Source organism: Eschrichtius robustus, chromosome 18 (genome assembly GCF_028021215.1).
Source record: "Eschrichtius robustus isolate mEscRob2 chromosome 18, mEscRob2.pri, whole genome shotgun sequence".
Lineage (NCBI taxonomy): Eukaryota > Metazoa > Chordata > Mammalia > Artiodactyla > Eschrichtiidae > Eschrichtius > Eschrichtius robustus.
The window spans coordinates 7,135,132-7,151,682 of NC_090841.1; the positions used below are offsets into that span (position 1 = coordinate 7,135,132).

The following is a 16,551-nucleotide window of genomic DNA, read 5'->3' on the forward strand; positions in this document are numbered from 1 at the left end:
AGGGCAGGGGTCAAGCCGTCTCCACTTGAACAGAGTTAGGTCCAGAGCAGAAAAGCGTTGAATTACTCACAAGTTAGGGCTCCCTGTAACCGTCACTACTCGGGGGAGCACTTCTCCTCTGGACCAAAATGTTGGCCCAAAGTGCTATGTGATGCACTCCTGATCACATGCCAAGAGGGGGCCCCCGTGCACACATGGCTCCCGGCACCCGACTTTCACACGGGACACACCCAGTGGGGGTCCCAGGATGCCACCCACGCCGTGAACAGCATCGCAGGTCAGCATCGCAGGACAGTGATTTAAACGCTGACAGACACGGCCCCGGCCAGGTGGCCACGGTCAACATCAACAGTGACAAGTTACAGTTGACCGTATGATGTGATAAGAAGGGCCTTTACCTCTGAGAGCCTCCTCCCCAAACCCACAACCCCAGGCGAATCCTGAGAAAAAGATCAGACAAATCACAGGCGAGGAACTCTCTGCGAAACACCTGACCAATCGTCAGGAGTCATCAAAAACGAGGAAGGTGGGAGAACCGTCACGAGCAGGAGGCGCCCGAGGAGCCCGAGGAGCCAGGAGGCCACACGTCACGTAGGCGGGGATGGGATCCCGGAACAGAGGAGGACAGCCAGGAAAACTAAGGCAGCCTGAATAAAGCGTGGACTTCAGCTGTATCAACATCGGGTCGTTAATCATAGCTAAGATACCACACTAGCGTAAGATGTTAACCAGAGAGAAAAGTGGGTGCGGGGCACGTGGGCACTCTCTGTACCATCGTCACGGTTTTTCTATAAATCTATAAACGTGTGCTAAGATAGTTTTCAGACAACAGCATGTGCAGAGATAAGCTATCACCATGACTTTTAGCTACTAAAAATTCATCTTTATGATCCATTGGTATTTACTGACCTAACTCTGCTGTTAGCAAGTCACTGGAAAGCAAAACCGTCTAAATGGAGACGGCAGGTCCAGCCAAGTCCACACCTAACCACCTAGCACCCTGGACCGCCCACCCTCACCCTTGTGGCCCCGCCGCCCTCCCAGCCTCAGGCCAGGCCCCTGTGGGTCACGTCACTGGCCAGCTCCAGGCCACAGAGGGACCAGTGGATGGTCCTCTCTGCCAGGCTAAGAGGAGAAAGTTTCTCAAGACTCAAAGTTTTTAGCTAGAGTGGGCAATAAAACTCATCCGATCCGATCTCCTTCACGTAAAGATGAGGGAAAACAACTCAGAGACCAAGTGTCAAACAGGGTCACGAGCTCAGAAGGTGCAGGGTGCTGGCTCCACATCTGGGTCTGGCGTTGGCGTTGGCGGGGGGGAAATGATATCACCGTCAGTGAGGTGGGGAGGAAGTGGGAGGAAATAAGGGAAGAAGACCTTGTTAGCGGAACAGCAGTGGAGCAGGAAAATCACAGACACAGGGTGTGATAAGAGCTGAGAGGGCAGGGACAGAACAGGAGACACGCAAAAGCGCCATGGGGCCCGGGGTGTTTCCGGCCACTCACTGGCCAGTTGCTGACGCTCGGTCAGGAGTGGGCCCTGAGGGGCCCCAGCGGAGTGTGAAAGCTCCTGATTACTGGCATTGTTTCTAACTTGGATGGTAAATGGGACTGACATTTAGAGAGCACTGACCTGCTCCCGTCCTCTCCTAGATGTAGTTTTTGGTTCATAACAAACGGAGTCTCTCCCCAAAACCAAGTGCAAAGCAAAGACAATGCAATTAAATAGCGTTTTCTTTCCTCAGCTTCACAGAGTAAAGTAACCCCAAGGCCCAGGAGGCACCTGCCTTCCTCTGAAAGACCAGACACACTCTGCCCTGGGCTCTTTGGAAGGGCTGGGTCCATAGTTCACACGCCTTTCTCAGATGTGCTACAGTCTGGGGCAGAATCAAGAGCTGCCAGAGTGACCCTACTGGGACACTTGGCAAGGGGCACACTGGAGCCTGGGGACACTTTCCCGAGAGCCCGCCGGCCTCACTTTAGGCCGGAATGACCCCCCTGGACGCGCAGCTGCCGTGCATGTGCCCCATGCCCCTGGGCAGTATCACCGGCACAGGTGGAAACCCTCTCCAAGAACCCACTTACTAACCCTGGGGGCCCCCCTGCACCATCTTCAAAATAAAGGGGGTGGGGCATCGAATTCTGTAAATTTAGATACAGATTTTAGACACAGGTTTTCAACCATATGTGAAAGGGACTTCTTGGTTGAGACCACAAACCGTGACTCCAGGGAGGCAGCTGACTTCTTCTAAGCAGGGACACAGCGCCCCCGTCTCTCACGAAGGGTCCTGGGCTGTTCCTCCCTCACAGGAGCCGGAGGGAGGTGCTCCGGGTGCCAGTGGACGGGAGCACAGGAGGGCCCGTTAGTTTCACCTTGGTTACTTCCTCGGTGCTCCCTGCTGTCTGGGGAAAGGGCAAACCCAACTTCTTTGGAAGCCACTGGGACAGAAACGCAGCTGCTGAGGCCTAGCGCTGAGAATTCGGAAAATACAAGTGCTCTGTCCGTTTCTACTTTCCAGGGTAGGAGAAAACGAGATGCTCACTAACCTTGTTCGGGTTTATTTTAAAGAAATGTCCTTTCTGTCTCCTTGGGAGTCAAGCAAAAACCGTTCTCCGGGTGGCATCGTCGGGCAGTATTCTGTACACATTACGGCACGACTCACATTCATGCCTGGACTCCTAAGGTGGGCACTCAGCCAACAGTGAGACCAAATGAAACTTCTCTGTGTAAAACCCATCTAACCACGCCAACACCGGCAACGTCAGGGTCATGCGGACTTCCTGCTGCTGGGATTTACGCAGACAGTCACCAAATACTCTGAAAGGATTATCTGGAAATTACGTTACCCTCTCGTGTGGGGGGGAATTTGTGCAATAGTCGACACCTACACTTTCATTTCAGTTTTTGACAGAAATCCTGTAATGGCAAGAGCCTCAGATCTGTCTTACTCCCGATTCATTTATTATTAAAGAGCACTTACCTTATGTGTTATCCTCTCAGAAAAGCAAAGAAAATCTGCCCCTTTCCCACAGAATTTCTAACTCCAAGTTTTATTCTAGTAATCACTATATAACAATAGGAGCAAAATGATCCAATGGGTCCAGATTGCAGAGATAAAGATGCTGTTTTCAAGGTGTCTGATAAAGGTGGGCAAGTGTGAATTGTATGTTTTTTTTTTTACTCTCAAATGTAATGATAGTCCCATCACTGAAAAAGTCCGCTTAATGGCTTGTGGGAGGGAGGGGAAGAGGTCAGACGTAAGCTGCAATAGACACTAAGTTCATAAATCCTTTGGGGAAAGTCTTAATACTGAAATTTTATTGCCCATACTTGTGCTTTTCCTTTAAGTGATCTTTACAACGGTCCCAGACATAGGAGCCTCCTAGAGTAAAATCTGCCATTCCTGCGGGGGAATGATGCACTGTGGTCCACACGTGTCCCGGGCTAGAGAAAGTAGGTCCTTGCTAGGGCGCTCACCTGCGGGACACACGGAGTTGGGGGCAGATGAGTCGGCAAAGTCACTTCAGCTCTCCTATGGCCACGTGGGGAACTCCCCCCAGGAGCCCCCAAGGCTCTAGAGCGCATGCAAGTTTCACAAGGAAGGGAGCGGAGAGCTCACAACAGAGCCATCTCAACCAGATGTGGTCCAAGGGGTCCAAAAAAAGAGCGTTTCTGGACCTGGGCCATCATGGCGACGGAGACTCACGGCAAGGAACAAAATCTGTGTTGAAGGAAGTTCTTCTCCAAGCCAGGTTCACATCCCCCAGATGTCAGGAGGACCAGGTGCAAGAACTTAAAAAAAAACTGTGGTGTGGAGGGGACCGGCTGATGCAGATGAAGACCCAACATGTGGGCACGTGGAAGGAGGGAAGGAAACAACAGAACGGAACCAAAAGCACAGGGGCGGGGGGAGGGGAGGGGACAACACAGTGGGGAAGGTCTGCGGTGGGTGACAGGGCCCGGCTCACACCCCGACGTCCTCACTGGGCAGCAAGAGCCTGTCTGCCTCCAGTGAGATGTGACTTCAGGACCCAGATTCTCTCTTAAAGTCCCTCAAAATCTACACTTGTCTGACCCCAGGCAGCAAGGACATGCTGAGGATAAAACTGAATTCCTCCAAAATTTGCAGATCTCACAGCTGTTAAGATGCCCTGTGCTGACACGGCCAGGTTTAGGGAAAAGCATAAACCCGGTCCCAGCCCAGGAAGCAGAGCGTCAGGGCCGGGCCGAGGGGTGATGGGGCTCCTGAAGAGGGGTGTGGGACCAGGCTTAACGGTCCGTGTCAAAGACCACTACCTCCACGGGGAAGAAAAGGTCCACTCCACCCAGCGAGGACAGAGGCCTAAAGTCCGCAAGGCGCCTGGGCCTGTCTCTGCTTCCAGTGAAGACACTTTGTGCTTGGCTGAAATCCACAACCAATAGGTAATGTGGTCTCCACCGGCATGGGGGGCACAAGGCCTACCATCCTCGGCCTTCCCAGAAAGCCAAGCCCCAGGACCCCTGCCCCCGGGCTGACCCTTCCTACTGATTCAACAGAACTAACTGCAGGAAGTGCCAGAGGCCTCTGAGGTCCCGTAAACTACGGCAGGTATGTTCTGCATCTCAGTCCTAACTCCCAGCCGCCAGGCCCCAGAGGGCGGCCCTGGGGTCCAGCTCAGGCACGCACCCACCCCGCAGAGCAGCTTCCAGGGGCAGAGTCCAATGCAGGGATGCCACAGGGAACTGGAACCGCTGACCACGGGCACAGCGCCCCCTGTGGGCCAGGCACCAAGCCACTGAGGGGCAGGGAACCCCGTGTGGCTCGGGGGCCGAAGCGGTGCCGTCACCCACGATCGCGCCTCGCAGAGGCCCAAGCAAACAATCCCAGGCTGAGAGCGAGGATGTGGCACCAGCTCAGGACCTAGAGCGAGACCGTCCAGGTGCAGATCTGCTACCAGACGGGGTGCAGCCAGTGAAGTGCTTTCAGTAGTTCTAAGACCGCGGGAAAACGTCAAATTAAAAACTACATGATAGGATCCCAATGAGGATTAAGTGGGGATGGGGTGTAAATACCGAGATATTAACTGAGACTATCTTCCAGATTATGCACTGCTTTCTTCTTTTCTATATTTGCCATGTTATCTATGGCAATGAGATGTGTTACTTCATAAAGCAAAAAACAACAGTAACAACTAACATTTGGGGGCACCAGCCAAAGGGAAGATCCTTTACATAAATGATTTTATTTAATTCTCACATCACCATATCCAGCAGGCAATACTTTGCATTCTGGAAATAAGGGGACCCAGGCAGACTAGAACTCAGTCATTACCAACCCTGGCCACACATCAGAGTCCCGCGGGGACAGTTTTAATTTAAACTAACGATGCCGGCCCACCGCAGATCAAGTGACTTCTGTGAACTTCTCCCAGGTCACCTGGTGGAGGGCAGGCAAGCCAATCAAAGGTGGAGTCAGGGCTCAGACCCACATCTTACTGCCTCCAGAGCTTTGAGCTGTCCTCTGAATTAGGATCTCCTGGGTCCTGGGGGTGTGCTGGGGGGGGCGGGGAGAGAGGCTGTGTAAGAAAGAAGGGGGGACAGATGGCAAAGCTAATGGCCAGGGGGAGCGGCCCCCCATCGCGGGGCTGAGCATCCACACGTCCCACCTGCAGGGCCGCATCTAGTCACCCTCTGTCCCCCCAGCGCGTAGGAGGCACCCAGCAGTGCCTACGGGACCGTAACACGTAGAGTGCCCACAGCACACACTCAGTACTATTGCTGACTTAAATTCAGGAAACTAACAGGACACGGGCTGTCTTTCTGTCCTTCATCTTAGGTCATACCCTCGGCGTGACCATCAACGACTAACGAGGGTCTGTCCATCAAAGGAGATCTTATTAGCTGGATATTTAAAGGTTTGATTCACCAAGGAGTCCGGTTCTGTTTCTCTAAATGAATACACAGGCAAGAAGATGCTAGTTGGGTTAAAATCTAACCCAAGCAACACAGTCTGGTCTATGAAGCCTTGAAATAGTTCCCGACAGTTCCTTCCATCACATGGGGGGTGTCCCATCCCCAGCCCACCCCGCCCCACTGTGGGGACAGCTGGAGTCCCTGTCCCCTCTGCCCAGGGCTTTCGCGAGGCTCAGGTAGCTGGGGCCTCAGTCTCCACATCTGAAAGATGGGGTGGCTCTATGGTCCTGCCTGTGCAGGAGCTCGTGAGGACTAAATGAGGAACCAATAAGCACGCTGAGAAGACAATCCCTCCGATGCTGAGTCGGCATGGCTTCTTTCTCTTTAAGTCTCAGCATCTACCCGTCGCCTCTGCCTCCCAGAAGCAGGGGACACACACTCCCCAGCAGCTCTGCGCCCCCGTCACAAGGCAGTCATGAACTGACACCTTGCCAGACACTGTGAATGCTGCCTGCCTACTTAACCACACTCAAGCTTTCCAAGACTGTTTACCCAAATCCAAGAATGACAAGAGTCAAGCCGCCAGTGGAAGATCTAGTAAGTACTTCTTCATGAAAACCAGATACAATCTAGAAACGTTTCCTTCTAAAGCCGGCAGGATGTGATTAGAGAGTCTTTATGTCTCTGGACGGCATTTCCATCACTAGGGAGGCCATGCTTTATCAGGACACATGCCCGGTTTTGTGTGCAGAAACACGTTACAACAGAAATGCGTGTTCTGTCAGGAGCTCAGAGCTCCTCTGACACATGCCTTAGCCAGACTTATTCTCTGGGGTGTAAAGAAAACAAAGTTCTCTCCCTGGTTCACAGTGACGTGAAACCGAGCAACGTGCAAACTCTGGGGGGAGGGTCCGGGGGAGACTCGCCACCTCACCCCCTCCAGTGCAGGGTCCACGAACCCGAACCCAACAGGGGCCCGGTCCTGAGCGGGGAGGCTTCCTAAAGTCGTGCGCGTGTGAACTGTGGGCACTTCACCAGGGCCTTGACGACCGTTACCGAACTGGCTCTCCAATCTCAAATGGAAAAGAAATGTCTTAAATAAATTTCCCCTAAGACAGGACTCAGACTAACTCTCAGAACATTGCCTCTTTAATTCTCTAGGCCTCTAAGGCATCCTGAAAGGTCAACTAGAGTTTTCGTTGGCTCCTTCTAGAAACGTCCTCCTTCAAAATGCCCCAGGACACCTGGCATCTGGAACCAGAGCAAGGCAGGGGGTTCCCGCCAGGCTGATCTAATTCCGCTGCACGGTCAGACCGTTATTCTTCCATGTACTCAGTTACTCACTCAACAAACCCTAACAAACCCAGGCAGCGCACCGATTTACCCGTAAGCCCGGGGCTACCTTAATCCCCAAACGCCTGGAATTTCCTCCCTTCCCCCAGTCTTCCCCCCCGTCACAAGCAACTCTGAAAAAACTCGGAATTTCCAGAAAATGCACTGGTTCAAAAGTAAAGAAGGTGTGAAAAATCAGGGACAGTTTCCCAAAACTGAGCTGGAGAACAGACTCTTGGGGAGCTGGGGTCCACTAGAAACCAACACTACACTACACGACACCAGCTCCCCGCCAGACACACACACGAGGTCATTTCGTCCTCACCAGAAACCAGCACAGGTTTGAGAAAAACTAAACACGAAGTGGTTCATAGGTTATTCAAAAGCTGGGAGAGAGAAACTTGTAGATCCGTGTTTCTGTGCTATGCATTGTGCGGGACATACCTGAATTTTAAGGTTCACCTCCCACCTTTCAGCAGGTCACACCCTGACCTGCCTGGGAGACGAAGCCCAGGCCCGCTGCGCCGCAGGTGACCCTGGCCAGACTGCACAGGTGAGGCCGGGCCGGGGTGTGGGGAGCTGGACAGGCCAGGGCCGTGCGCCTAGAAAGTCACGGGTGGGCAGCTGAGGGATTCACACTCGAGATGTAGAAGTTTCGTGCAAAGGAAGGGCATCAACAACATAACACCGGGAGGATTAATCAGGTCTCGTGCAGGACAGACTGGAGGGGTAACGGCCTTCTTTACCTGGGTAGCAAATCGATATGTTCACCTTTGAGCAGGATATTTTAATCCAACTAATAAAGCCCCTTTGCGCAAGCAAATGCTATATTCTTTCATATGTACCGGCATTTGTTCCCCGTCCCTGTTTTCTCCACTCAGAGCCCTGAGCCATTCCCAGCACCCACGCCCTGGTTACCATGGGGATTATCTGCACGGGGTGGGGTGCGCCCTGCAGGAATAACCCCTAGTAGGAAATGCATGTTTTATGATGGGCCTTGCTGGTAAAAGTACTGGCAACCTACTTTCACTGGTGGCCGAAACTTCAGACACTCACCCCCAAGAGAAAAGCATTTACAATTTGAAAGAAACACCACGGCCTCCCTCGTGGCTCGCCACCTCACCTGTCTTCCATCCAGCACTTTCCCGCCACAAGGTTTTCTCTCATGTCACATGCTTAGAGGACACGTCCAGTGGGTGGTAACAGAATGCCTCCCTTACAGAGAACGTGACCCGAAGTCACTGTGAGGCATCGGAAGCAAACGGCCACTTGCACGAGGCCTGTGAATACCGGAATGCAGGACCGAGTGATCAAAGGCCAGGAGAGAGTGGACCAGACGATCAGGCTGAGCCCAAGATGGAAAAAGCAGCCCAGAGTGCTGGACACAAGACCAGAGCTGGCCGGCGGCGCTGAGTGTGAAGGGGCTGTTTTCCTGCACGTCGGATGGACCGTGTGTACACCATATGTCACAGGCAGAGCCCCCAGCTCTGCTGTAATGGACGCTCCAGTGCAATAACCTTAAGGACAGGCTGTCCCTCCAGAATGTCACCCGAACGTGACCCCGGGGCCTCGCCATAAGCCAACGTTCAATATCCAGACTGCAGTTAACTGAAATTCTCCCTTCTCTGGTTCCCACTTAATGACAATTACAACCCACATCATCAGAGAATGAGGAAACACAGCAAAGACTTCTCCTATCGTTTTTAAGGAGTTCTTAAAGGCTGAAAATAGAAGTTACAACTTATGCCCCAAATAATGCTCTCTACATGCCCCACTGCACAGAAAGACCCACGAAGAGGGCGCCTGACTTCTTTCTAGAAGTTCACAGCCGCGTCAGTCACCTGAGATCAGGGTCACATTTTCCTATACCAACAATGGGACAAAGCCACCACTGGGTTCTAAAGCAGCTCACAAAAAGCAATTTAACCCCAAACGTTCCTGAAGTGGATCCGAGCTCTCTGGAGCTGCCCACTGCCCAGCGGGGTCAGTGAGGGCACAAGGACACCCACGTGGGTTGGGAGAATAAATGGATCCTGTAGAGTTGTGATCCTTTAATAGATGTAAAAGTCATGGGTCACTGTGGAAAAAAGAAAGGAGCAGAACAATTTTTCACAAAAATGAATATCAGATGGGAGCACTTTTAATCCCTCCTCTCAGGGGCAAGGAAAGGTGATCTGCGGTGGCCAGTGTCTAAGGTGGCCCGTGACCCACTCCCCCTGGTGGGAGTGGGAGTGGGCTGGGAGCTGGGGCTTGCTTCTACCAGCAGAACCTGGCAAAGGGGAGGGATGTCACCCCACAATTATGTGACACTATTTAAGGCTCTGTCTTACCAGCTTGAGGAAGTGAGTGGCCACATTGGGAAAACCCAAGGTGCAGTCAATGTGGCCTCCAAGTCAGCCAGCAAGAGACTGGGGCCCTAAGTCCCACAACCATGAGGACACGGATTTGGCCAACAACCCAAGGAAGCTGGGACACAGATCCCACCCCAGTTGAGCCTTCAGCTGAGAACCAAGCCCTGGTCCACAGCTTGACTGCAGCTTCGCGGTACTCCAAGCACCTCGTTAGCTAAGCCATGCTCTGACTCCCCACCAGATAAACCATGAGGAGACAGATGTTTTACGCCCCTAAGTCTGCGGTGTGTGTGCAGTGACAGCTGACTAATCCACGGTCCAGACAGCCATGAGATAATAAGTGAGTCTGCATTCACTTTCTCTTTAAACCTTCAAGGACCCAAAAACCAGAGCCCAACATTTAACTTTCTCTGCTTCAATGATGGAGTTAACCTTTACTTCACCTGAAACTATTTTTTCTTGGTTAAGGCGGAATGATTTGAAAGTAACTTCCTCTTTCTGGAAGAATGGCGTACATTAAATGGCTATTATTTCACTTTTAAAAAATGGTGTTTCTACCCTGTGCCCCTCTTCTAGGACTTGCAGGAGCTACAAAGATAAGCAATATGCTGTCCCTGCTCTCAGGGTGCTCACAGCCTGGAAAAAAGACCAAATTAGCCATCCATCCATCCAACAAGTCTTTATCTGACTGACACCTACTATATGCCTCTCCCTTCCCTGTGCTGCAGGGAAAGAACAAAGCTCCCTGCTCTCCTGGCAGGAGAAGACAATACAACAAACCAAAGAGCACAAACAGGCAGCAGAGACCGGAGCCCTCCGGAGACACGTCACCTCTGCCACCACCTGGCACCTGGTCTCTTCACTCAGGAAGGGCGCCGTCACGGTGTGGCCGGTGGGCTGTGAAGTCCCCTGATTTAGACACGGTTCAGGACCTGCCCAAGGACTAGGAACCATCCAGGGCTTCCCCACACACCTCATCACGGCCCTGCCGACCCGAGAAGCCAGCAACCTGAGGCTCTTCACTCAAACTTGAACACTCCCCGCAGCCTGGGTACCAGGTAACAGAGGAAGAGGCTCTGGAAGAGTCTGAGCAGCAGAGAGGAGTGAACGACTCTCATTTAAGCACATCTACTAAACAGGTGCCGAAAAGGAGGAGGCGAGAAGAGGCTACGCAAGGCCCACAATGGGACCCGCTCCCACTTCCCTGCTACACGGATCTAACCTGACTCTTCGGGGAAGTGCGCCCGGGAACCTCTGCTTCTGACATTCACAAGCCGCAACGGCCTCGTAAACAAGGTGCTCGCTCAGAACATCGACCTCTCCACCCCGCCCGTCCCTGAGAGGCGCGTCCATGTGGCAAAGGTCGCGGCTACACGTCCACCAAGCCCCCTGAGGAAGGACTCAGAGGGCCGCTGATGCTGATCGTGTGTGCGTTCTTAATACGGCTCCGTGTGCGGAAGTAAGAACACGAACGGCCCCAAACGACTCTAAGATTGCAGGGCGGGGGGTGGGGGTGGGGTGAGTCAGGTGCAGTTCTTTTACACACACACACACACACACACACACACACAGCTGAAAACACCTTGTGATAAATGAAACAGTGACACAAATGATTGTCTCCATACTCAGTGAACCTGTTTTCTTAATCAAAAAATAAGCAGAGCAACAGCTTTCTGGCATTTTTATAGTAGAATTCTTTTTCCCCAAACTACATCCTATGCCAAACCCAAATATAAGCATCAGATGAAACTGGACCCGCTCTTATTTAAAGGGACAAAGGGATAAGGAGCCCCCCTGGCTGGCCTTGACTTTCCCTGCCCTCCATGCCTGCTCCTGTGCCCCGCCCCTGCCCAGGACTCCAGGGCTCCAAGGACCAGCCTGAAATACACTGACCTACAGCAGGTCATTATAGCACCTAAACCCAAGAACGAGCTACAGGAGAATTCTTAAGGAGAAGAGTGACAAGCAGAGGAGTGAGAGGCACAGGAGCAAGACGAGAATCTTGGGAGCAGAATGGAAAGTGGAACTGGCCCTTGACCTTGAGAAACCGCAAAGTCTCCCCGAGTCAAAGGCAGACACGGAGCGGATGCATCACGGCCGAGGCTCTGTGGCCGCCCACGGGGCACAGTCCCTCCAAGGGCTGCAGACCAGGCGGCGCCCGGAGTGAGGGGACATCCTCTCCCCACGGAGCCCTGCACCGAAGGCCTTGCTGTCGCAGGACGTTAAGAGGTCTGTACGAAGCAGAAGTGCAGGTAAGAATTCGAGAACCCATTAGTGTGAAAAGACAAACCTTTCCTGGTGAGTCAAAAGGATGGAAGAGCTGGATGGGCGCAGCAGTGAGACATTAAAAAGACAGCTTAGGGCTTAGTTATCAGTTAACTTAAACAGCCAGCGGCCGGCGAAAGGCCTAAATGAGTAACATCCCAGCAAAAAAGAGCAGACTCTCCTGCTGCGGTGCTGCCGGGCAGACCGTACCTGCACTGTGACGTGAGGACTGTCACCTCGTCCCCCGAGGATCCCTGGGTCCTGGAGCGAAGACGTCTCAGGAGGGACGAGACGGGGCTGCAGGCTCCTGGGAGGCAAGGAGGAGACGTTACACTCCATCTGTTTTGGCCCCAGAACCTCCAAGCCTGTGGCCATCGCAGGGAGGAAAGATTCTGCTTAGCTCAGCATCAGGAAGGCAGGCGAGGTCCCATCACGGGGACAGAGCCGCATGCGGGGAGCACCGCTGGGGAGAAGATGGGAAACCAGACCAGACGACCTCCAAACCAGAGGTTCTACCCCGCCACCGCTACAAATGTGGGGTCGTGTCTAAGTAAGGACGACAGCAAAGCGTCTTCCAGACAGGCTACGCCCACACATCCAGGGCACAGAGGTGGAGCTGCGCACGCCCTGCGGCCCTGCGGGGGGCCAGCCAGGGGAGCGAGTGCTCTCCTGACGCTGGCATTCAGAACCGAGGTCAGCAGGGGCAGAAAGCCTCAGCTGCGTCCTCCAGGACACGCGGGACGCCCCTCTGTGCGATCGGCCACTCTCCTGCCCTTGCTGGCACTAGCACGCGGTGTCAGGCCACCAGTGCAGGGCACACAGCACTAGGACACCGCCCTCGCTGGCACTGAGCAGCCAGCTGCCCATGACTTCAGAGGGGCCGCAGACTGCTCTGACGCGGGGCGTGCTCTGTCACCACGTGCTGGGGGAGTGGCCTGCAGTCCCAGAAGGAATGAATGCGGGGACGGTCACGCCTCACAGGGGCATCCAGGAAGAACCTCCTGGACGAGTGGCATATAAAGTCCTCTGTTTTCCCAACTGCAGCGTTCCTACTCTACACAGGCTCGTGCACTCACCCACCCAGGAGCTGGAGCGGTTTAGCGAAGCTTCCTGCATATGACTTTGCACCTGATGTGAACCCAGATGCGGATTATTGCTGAGCCAAACGCTCACGTGAAGATGCTCATCAACAGCTCAAGTTGTATCACTTCAGTGCAGCAAAGCAGGTTTCCAGCAGCTGGAACCAACCATTCCATCCCACCAACACCTTTTGTATATTCATTCTGTGCTAATATTTCAGTCTTTGCCACTTCCTATTTTGAAAATGTCCAAACCTACATAGAAGTTAACACACATATTTACACACTTTTCATCTACATTTGCCAATATTTAACATTTTGCCACATCTGCTCTATCGTTATGTAAATACACACTTTTCTCACGAACCATTTGATACTGAGCTGTAATAGCTATCATGACACTTGACCTCTAAGTATTTTGGCAACTCCTAAGGATGACACTCACCCACATAACTGTAACGTCACTTGTTAGAAACCGAATATTCATTCAGTAGCCTCTAAAACACAGCCCACGATCAAATGTCCAAAACCAACAACATACTGGCATTCGTCTGGCATGGGCCAAGGACCACAAGGGCAGTGAGAGAAACGCAGAGGAGTTAAGGCCCAGGTTCACAGCCCAGGGGGAGACGGACACACAGATCCTTCCTGGGAGCTGGGCACAAAGGCGGAGCTGACTCACACGCGAGTCTCTGTCTTGGCAGAAGAGAAAGTGGTGGCTCCACCTGAAGACCTCGGGAAAGGTTTCTGCAATTTGGGGCTTTTCAGAGGATGAGGTTACCCAACTTACACGCAGAGAGCGGGAACGGAACACAAAAAAACGAGAGGCTAGAATATGACAGCCAGAACAACGCCGCCCAACCCCAAAATGTCCAAATCCTACCTCTGGGAACTTGTGACTACGTTAGGTTACATGACAGGGAGGTTGCAGGAGGAACGAAGGTGCTCATCAGCTGACCCTGGGTGAGACGTTCCCGGGGTGGGTCTGATGTAATCCCCAGGGTCCCTGAAGGAGGGGGGAGGGGGCGGGCAGCCTCCAGAAGCCGACAAAGGCAAGGAACTGGATTCTCTCCAGAGCCCTAAGAAAGGAACACACCCTCCCAACACCTGGACTTGAGCCCAGTGAGACCTATTCTGGACTTCTGACCTGCAGAACTGAAGAATAGTATTAGGTTGGCCAAAAAGTAAGATGTTACGGAATATCCCAAACGAACTTTTTGGCCAATCCAGTAAATCTGTGTTGTTTTAAGCCTTTTTTTTTTTTTTTTTTTTTTAAACGGAGAGGCTTGAAACAAGGCTGGAAACCGTCAAAGTGCTGGGGGCTGGGACCAAGTCATTGAGTCCAGCCGCCAAGGACCATGATTGGATCCGTATTTTAGGAAGAAAACTCTGGAATGAAAGGAACAGAATCCAGAAGGAAAACAGCTGGCGATGCTTGTTGCCAATGATAAAATTTGAGCTTTCAAGCAAAAAAACCTAGAATTGTGGAAAACTGGTATCTGTCACCAAGATCTCAGTCGACAGCTTCCCAAAACTTAGAATTTTCTGAAGACTTTGGTGGTGATATTAACAAATGTGTTTTTAGAAAACATATATGATGAAATCTGTCAACATTTAGATCTGGATAATTCAGTAACACAGTAATCCACTGAAACAGAATCACATATGGGTAACAGATTGATTCAAAGTACAAAATAGACCCATTTCAGAGTACAAAAAGCTCACGGATATGGTTTTAGACTCCACGGGGTACCAGCTACCACCTGTCGAGTTTTTGTGCGGTACCAAAAAATATCCACGATCATCCGAAAAGGCTACTAAAGTACTCTTCCTCTTCCAAGTACAGATCTGCGGCCACATTTTATGTATTTCAACTAAAACGATACATCAAAACTGAATGATGTATAATCAGACATAAGAATCAAGTGGCCTTCTATCAAGCTAAACATTAAAGAAATTTGTAAATACGGAAAACAACACCACTCTTATTAAACTTTTTTTGTTTTGGAAACTAGTTGTTTTCCATAAAAATGTTTTCCATAACAAATGTTACTTGTTAATGTAAAATCGTTTATTGTTATTGTTACTTTTTGCAGGACTAATACATAAATATTTTAAGTTGTTCTGAATTTTAATTTGTAACATGATACATACAACCCACATAAGCAAAAGTTCTGTGGAGTTCTCAAAAAATTTTTTTTTAATTTTTTTTATTTATCTATGTACTTACATACTTATTTATTTTATTTTTGGCTGCACTGGGTCTCCGTTGCTGCGCGTGGGCTTTCTCTAGATGCGTCAAGCAGGGGCTACTCTTCATTGTGGTGTACGGGCTTCTCAATGCGGTAGTTTCTCTTGTTGCGGAGCACGGGCTCTAGGCGCACGGGCTCAGTAGTTGTGGCTCGCGGGCTCAGTAGTTGTGGCTCGCGGGCTCAGTAGTTGTGGCGCACGGGCTCAGTAGTTGTGGCTCGCGGGCTCAGTAGTTGTGGCGCACGGGCTCAGTAGTTGTGGCGCACGGGCTCAGTAGTTGTGGCTCGCGGGGTCAGTAGTTGTGGCTCGCGGGCTCAGTAGTTGTGGCTCGCGGGCTCAGTAGTTGTGGCTCGCGGGCTCAGTAGTTGTGGTTCGCGGGCTCTAGAGTGCAGGCTACGTTGTCCCGCGGCATGTGGGATCTTCCCGGACCAGGGCTCGAACCCTTGTCCCCTGCACTGGCAGGCGGATTCTCAACCACTGCGCCACCAGGGAAGCCCCTCAATAATCTCTGAGAGTGAAAAGGGTTCTGAGATAGAACAGCTTGAGAACCGCTGCTTCAGGGATGTCCTACGGCGCGGACTCAGCCAGGCTGACTTAGGCCCCGTCAGCGGAGCTGCCCTCCTGCTTCCTTAGGCAGGACGGGGCAGCCTGAGAGGGCGCCTCACTCTGCTCTCACTTCCCCGTCATGGTATCAAAGCAGTTAATGCCAAACTTAAGTGCTAAAGGAAGGCCTGCCGTACGTTAAACCAGGCTGAGCCCACCAGGATTAATGGGATTGGAATGCATAGTAATAAAACTCATTAGTACTGCTTTTCTTTAATCCAAGAATGTTCCAACCGATTTATTCTACTTCGGATTTGAAATTTCACTTGTTAAAAACAGGGTAATGAGAATGCTACAACCACCTCATACCTAAAGAATTTGATTTCACTGCTTTCATAAATACAGCAAGCAGCATTCCAACACCACCCTTGCCGGGCTTCCAAGGGCACAGACACCGCACAGGTGTGACCATGACACCACGTGGCTCTGTGTAACAGGGGACACCCGCACACTGATGGGAAATACATACATAAAACAACCTGAAAACATCAGCAAACGCACTTCCACTGAATGATCTATAAATCCAAAGGAATCAGGCCTTCCCATTAAGTACATTGACAGGAACTACTAAACAGGTTTTTTGCTCTATTAAACAACGCCCAACTTTGGGGCGGCTTAAATAGCTGCTTTGCCTTTGAATGAGTTTGTGTATTGTTCTTCATGCCACAAATGTCTTTGAGTGCCAGATACAGTTCTAGAAACCAGAGATGCCGTGGTGAACTAACTAGACCAAAATCCTGCCTCGGCAGAATTTACATTCTGCGACTAAGAACACGTCTTT

At 51.7% G+C, this 16,551-nt stretch overlaps 1 protein-coding gene across 4 annotated transcripts in view; it reads right to left on the minus strand.

Moving 5' to 3' along the window:
• The window catches only part of SLC7A1 (solute carrier family 7 member 1), a 68,555-nt gene that overhangs the window by 21,263 nt on the left and 30,741 nt on the right, over positions 1 to 16,551 (minus strand). For 3 of the 4 annotated variants that reach the window (XR_011071118.1, XM_068527042.1, XM_068527043.1), the window contains exon 2: positions 12,049 to 12,145. The exons of the other annotated variant lie outside the window; for it this stretch is intronic. The gene's annotated coding sequence lies outside the window, so the exon portion shown is untranslated. The remainder of the gene's footprint in view (positions 1 to 12,048; positions 12,146 to 16,551) is intronic. 4 annotated transcript variants of the gene reach the window in all.